Consider the following 6,000-nt stretch of genomic DNA (forward strand, 5'->3'; position numbering starts at 1 on the left):
TCCGAGAGGGACACAAAAACTCCAATCATTCCCAATGATCAATTAGCTCAGATCACATAAAATCCTGCAAATTATTAATACTGTTATACTTTATTCTCAAATTATCAATGTTAACATCAGCATTGTTTGACTATGAGTAAGAGTGTGTGTTAGCATGTAGATTTCAATTTCTGTATCTAATATATCTATTTGTCATATCATTCAAATTTCATATTAAGAATTTTTTTTTTACCCAAAAAGCAAACTGTGCTCCCATTAAACTGGTTGTTTTTAAAATACACATATTGTGTAGGCCTAAACCCAGGCTATTTGTAATCAGAAGCACATTTAATACTGGAATATAATTTAATTTAATTCACATGCATTTCATATAATCTTTCTTGATTACAATCCGCCATCAAAATGATTTTTTGACATTTAATTATTCCAGCTGCTGTGGTAATAGGCTATAATAAAACGATCTGCCACCTGCAGGATCCTCACACGCAATAGTGGCCGGGACAGCTTCTTTATGTTTACAGATGTGAAGTAATGATGCAGTGCCATCCTCAAATTTCCCATGAAAACCTACCCAATACCACTCAAAATAGAAATATAATTATAAATTAAAGCTGCAAGCAGCGATGAACGGGCCCTCGCACCCGGGCTCACCGGCAGCGAGTGGCTTTAGTTAATAGGTGAACGGTGAGAAATATGCGTTTAAACTCATAAATATAAGTAGAATATATCAATGTTTATTCCATATATGTGCCAATCTTCCTGTTGCCAGCAGGTGGCGCTATCATTATAATGGAATATTGGCCTTCAGATGTGTTCAGGGCAGGACTTTTATCGAACATGTGAGGTTTGGGGAGGATTGGACATTTTATGCCTGAGTTACAACAACATCCTATTTCATGGCGAAACAATGAAATTTGTCAGGCCGCCATGGACACGCCCTTTAACGAAACCTCAAGATCTTCGCAATTTAAGATCGCAAAAGGCTTTAGATTACACTGACCAAGTTTGGTGTTGATCTGAATAAATATCTAGGAGGAGTTCGTTAAAGTACAACCCCTGAAAATGGCCAAAACAACACTAATTTTGCAGAGAAAATTCCAAATAACTGACTTCCTGTTGGGATTCGGACTTCGTACCAAGAGACTTTTTCGTAGATATTGGTGTGTTACATGTGTGTACCGATTTTTGTACATGTACGTGAAACATAGCTCAAGGCGCACTCTGTTTAAAGTGTATACGCACTCCGTTGAAAGTGTATAGGTGGCGCTATTGAGCCATTTTGCCACACTCGATGGAATATTGGCCTTCAGATCTGTCCAGGCCAGGACCCTTATCACACAAGTGAAGTTTGGGCAAGATCGGACATTTTATGTCTGAGTTATAACATCTTTTATTCCCATGGCGAGACATTGAACTTCATCACGGCGCCATGGACACACCTTTTAACAAAAACTCAAGATCTTCACAACTAAACATCACACAGGTCTTTAGATTAGACTGATCACAAAAAAGACACTGATGTCATAAAATTTCTAGGAGTAGTTTGTCGCAGTGTAAAATATGTAACTTCCTGTTGCCAATAGGTGTCGCTATGACTATAACTGAATATTGGCATGTAGATCTGTTCAGGTCAAGAGTCTTATCCAACATGTGAAGTTTGGGGCAGATTGGACATTGTATGTCTGAGTTACAGCAACTTCCTTTTTCATGGCGAAACATCGAAATTTGTCAGGCCGCCATGGACCCGCCCTTTAACGAAACCTCAAGTCCTTCGCAATTTATTATCGCAAAGGGCTTTAGATTACACTGACCAAGTTTGGTGTTGATCTGAATAAATCTCTAGGAGGAGTTTGTTAAAGTACAACCCCTGAAAATGGCAAAAACAACAGCAATTTTGAAGGGAAAATTCAAAATAACCGACTTCCTGTTGGGATCCGGATTTCGTACCAAGATAATTTTTTGTAGGTATTGGAGTGTTACATGTGTGTACCAATTTTTGTACATGTACGTGAAACATAGCTCGAGGCGCACTCCGTTGAAAGTGTATAGGTGGCGCTATAGAGCCATTCTGCCACACCCGGTGGAATATTGGCCTGAAGATCTGTTCAGGCCAGGACTCTTATCACACATGTGAAGTTTGGGGAAGATCGGACATCTTATGCCTGAGTTATAACATCTTTTATTCGCATGGCGAGACATCGAACTTCGTCGCGGCGCCATGAACAAGCCTTTTAACGAAAACTCAAGATCTTCACAACTGAACATCGCACAGGCCTTTAGATTAGACTGACCACAAAAAAGACATTGATGTCATAAAATTTCTAGGAGTAGTTCGTCGCAGCGTAAAATATGTCACTTCCTGTTGCCAATAGGTGGCGCTATGACTATAACTGAATATGGGCATGTCAATCTGTTCAGGTTCGGAGTCTCATCAAACATGTGAAGTTTGGGGCAGATTGGTCATTGTATGTGTGAGTTATAGCAACTTCATTTTTCATGGCGAATCATCGAAATTCGCCAGGCCGCCACGGACACGCCCTTCAACGAAAAGTCAGGATCTTCGCAATTTAACATCGCAAAGGACTTTAGATTAGGCATACCAAATTTGGTGATGATTTGAAGAACTCTCTAGGAGGAGTTCGTTAAAATACAACACATGGAAATGACCAAAATTACACAAAATATGCTCATAATATTAAAAATAACCGACTTCCTGTTGGGTTTAGAATTTCGCTCCAAGAGTCTTTTTTGTAGGTATTGGTGTGTTACATATGTGTGCCAATTTTCGTGCATGTACGTGAAACATAGCTGGAAGGCTGTTGATTTTCTTGGTATAGGTGGCGCTGTCGAGCCATTTTGCCACACCCTCTTCTGAATCCTATATCAGACGAAAATTTTCACCAGGTTTGACGAGTGTGCAAAGTTTCATGACTTTTTGAGCATGTTAAAGCCCTCAAAAATGCGATTCATTCGGGAGAAGAAGAAGAAGAAGAAGAAATATAGCTGCAAGCAGCGATGGCGGGCTCAAGCCACCAATGCCATCGCCACCCCGGTGGCATCAGGTAAACTGTGCCCAGCGGCCACATGCATTCACAATATCCCTCTGGCTGTGAGGTTTTAAGGGATATGGCACTTAAAGGGTTAATCCGAATCATCTAGACTTTAAAATCACATTCACAGAACAATATATATATATATATATATATATAGCTTTAGTAACACTTTACAATAAGATTCCATTTATAGATGGTTTCATCGGGCGCACGCGCCTGGACCTAAGTTAACTTCCGGTCTGTGTTGTGTATATCGGTCTGGCTGCGGTGCCATCTACAAACGCAGTTAAAGCCAAGGTGATGAGTAGACTGAAGCTGGGCTCAGGTGGTTGTGCTGCGGGATGTGTTTCCCATACATTTATTTATTTTTGGAGACTCGCCACAATTTTAAAACTGATCAATTTTCAAAGAGGCTTCGTTAAATAAACATGACTAACGTAACGTTACGTAACGTACTGCACGTTTAATTCCTTACATTTATGTTTAAATATCAAAATGAGGCACGGGTGTTTTTATATCGTTGTATTTCTAAAAGAAGACTTGCATGTTATATGCCTGATAAAGCAGCATGTGAGCGTACCAGCTCTGCTTTGTTTACAGCTGTTACTGGGGAAACTTCTTGCGCTTTATGTCTATGCTTTAAAACATCTCCTGCTGGCAAATAATGAATTAGCATTTTCATTAAGTCCACCTGATCCACACAGAAAACACATTTTGTTTGTTATCAAAAAATATCTACTCTAGAGGGACTTGGCTGTTGTTATTTATTCTATTCGGAGTCTACCGGAAGTTAAGTTAGGTCCACAAAAGCGCTCACGCGCATTAACGTTTGTTTATGTTGATGCCGTTGAAACCGTCTATAAACATTATGTTAACATGAACAATATTTATATAGCATTCATTCAACATTGTTTTATTGTGATTTTTTTCCAAGCACATTTTACCAATTCCAAACCATATAAATCTTAATAACTACCATTATTTTTTATTTAATCATTTATGAGTGCTATACAATAGTCCAGGAAAGCTGGAAAAGAAAAACAGGTCAAGAAGAACTGACAAAAAGAATTGCAAAATAATTAGGAATTAATGTGAAGATTAATTTTTTGTCAATTCTGCAAGACAGACTTTTCAAGAAAGGAGGTGGAATAAAAATGAGCTCCTAAATCTTAATCCCGGTTTCTGGAAGATATATTCCTCAAACCATCGAACAAGAAGAGGTGGTGCTGGTCCTTCACGAGTCACTCTAATCAGTTCATAAAGCCTATATGTAAAGCCTTAATATATAGTATTTCACAATACTTCATGGTATTCTAATTAAATCATTTTTTGGAATCTTAGATCTCTCAGAACCTGACACATTGTAATTCTGAGACTCCAGGAAAGTGGCAGTTCTGTAAAATGTTGGCGCTGGAGACTAAATGCTCCCTGATAGTTTCACACCTAATTCACTTAACACACACACACAAACACACACACACACACACACACACACTACCCACTGTGACAGAGGGACAGAGTGACATCAGATGTATGATAGTTTTTTAATTTTCTATCATCCATATAGTGTTGTATAGTCATGAAACTATGCATATTTCCTCAGAATGACTTGTCTTCTATGTGTACATTTTTTTGAAGTGTTTAGAAGCTGCACTTTAAAAAAATAAAAGACATTTACTGGTTACTTTTTTACTGTTATTTCAAAAAATCACCACGACAAAACCATTCAAGCTATCCAAAATTAATTTGCATCTGTTCTGTAAGATAAATTCTTTAAACAGTGGTAAAAGAGGATGTGGTGCTGATCCTTCAAGAGTCACTCAAAACGTGTCTGTCCATAAAGCCTATAAAGAATTATTCTTAATATACAGTTCACAATATTTCAGCTTGTTATTCTAATTAAGTGAGGGTCATTTTATCAGTAAAATACATAAAATACATATTATTTTTCTTTGAAAGATTTCTATAAATGATTTAAATCATACTTGTTTCTACAATAATTATTTAAAAGTAATCCTATACCTCCATCTGGTGGCCATTATTGGTACTAAGAATTGCAAGCTTCATTTATAAGTTATGATAGTTTTAATTTTATGCTGGCTCTTGAAAATGATAAAGCTATGAAACTTACTGTGCTTCCTTCAAATGATGACTTCTACGTATATAAAAAATTATGAAGAGTTTGGAATGAAAAATTTTAAAGATATAGTAAAATAACTATTGTATTTTGTTTATGTTACTTTAATAAATCGCTATGACCACACCATTTAAGCTATCCTAAACCCATTCACAATTTAACATCTCAGTATATTGGCTTCATGTTAAAAAAAGTTTGGTGTGAACTACTTGTGTCTTCTTGGAGGAGTATGAAATCATTTACAGGCTGATTTTATCATAAATCCACAATAGAATTTCTGAGTTCTGTATCAATCTGTGTTGTTGTTTGTTTATTTTTATTTTTTTATTTTTCATAGGAAGATAACTGATCCTTTACTCTCCTTCTTTAATAAATGTGCTTATAAACCAAAAACAAGCTATTTATAGCTGTATTTATAAACTGCTTACTACTGACTGGGACAAGGCTTTATAAAGCATGAACTGACTATTTACTTTTTGAGTTTGAAATTATTATTTGCAGCACAAATGAGTTTTTTTAGGATTTTTAAAAATCCCTAAAACTGTCAGAAAAGGATAAGGCCTATTTCTATGTGAGTGGCTACATTTATTTGTTTTTATAACTATAATGCATAAACTATGAAATTATACAAAATGTATAAAAAAGTACAACAGTTATTGTTTTCCAATGTTTTTTATTATTTTTTTTATTTTTTTTTGGATTTACATTTAAAAAAATTAGCCTACTGCAATCATTCTAAACAGCTTGAATAAAACCTGTTAATATTTATTATAGACCACTGTAACTGTGTATAATCTAACAAACAAGTTT

This window comes from Carassius auratus, chromosome 12 (genome assembly GCF_003368295.1).
Source record: "Carassius auratus strain Wakin chromosome 12, ASM336829v1, whole genome shotgun sequence".
Taxonomy (NCBI): domain Eukaryota; kingdom Metazoa; phylum Chordata; class Actinopteri; order Cypriniformes; family Cyprinidae; genus Carassius; species Carassius auratus.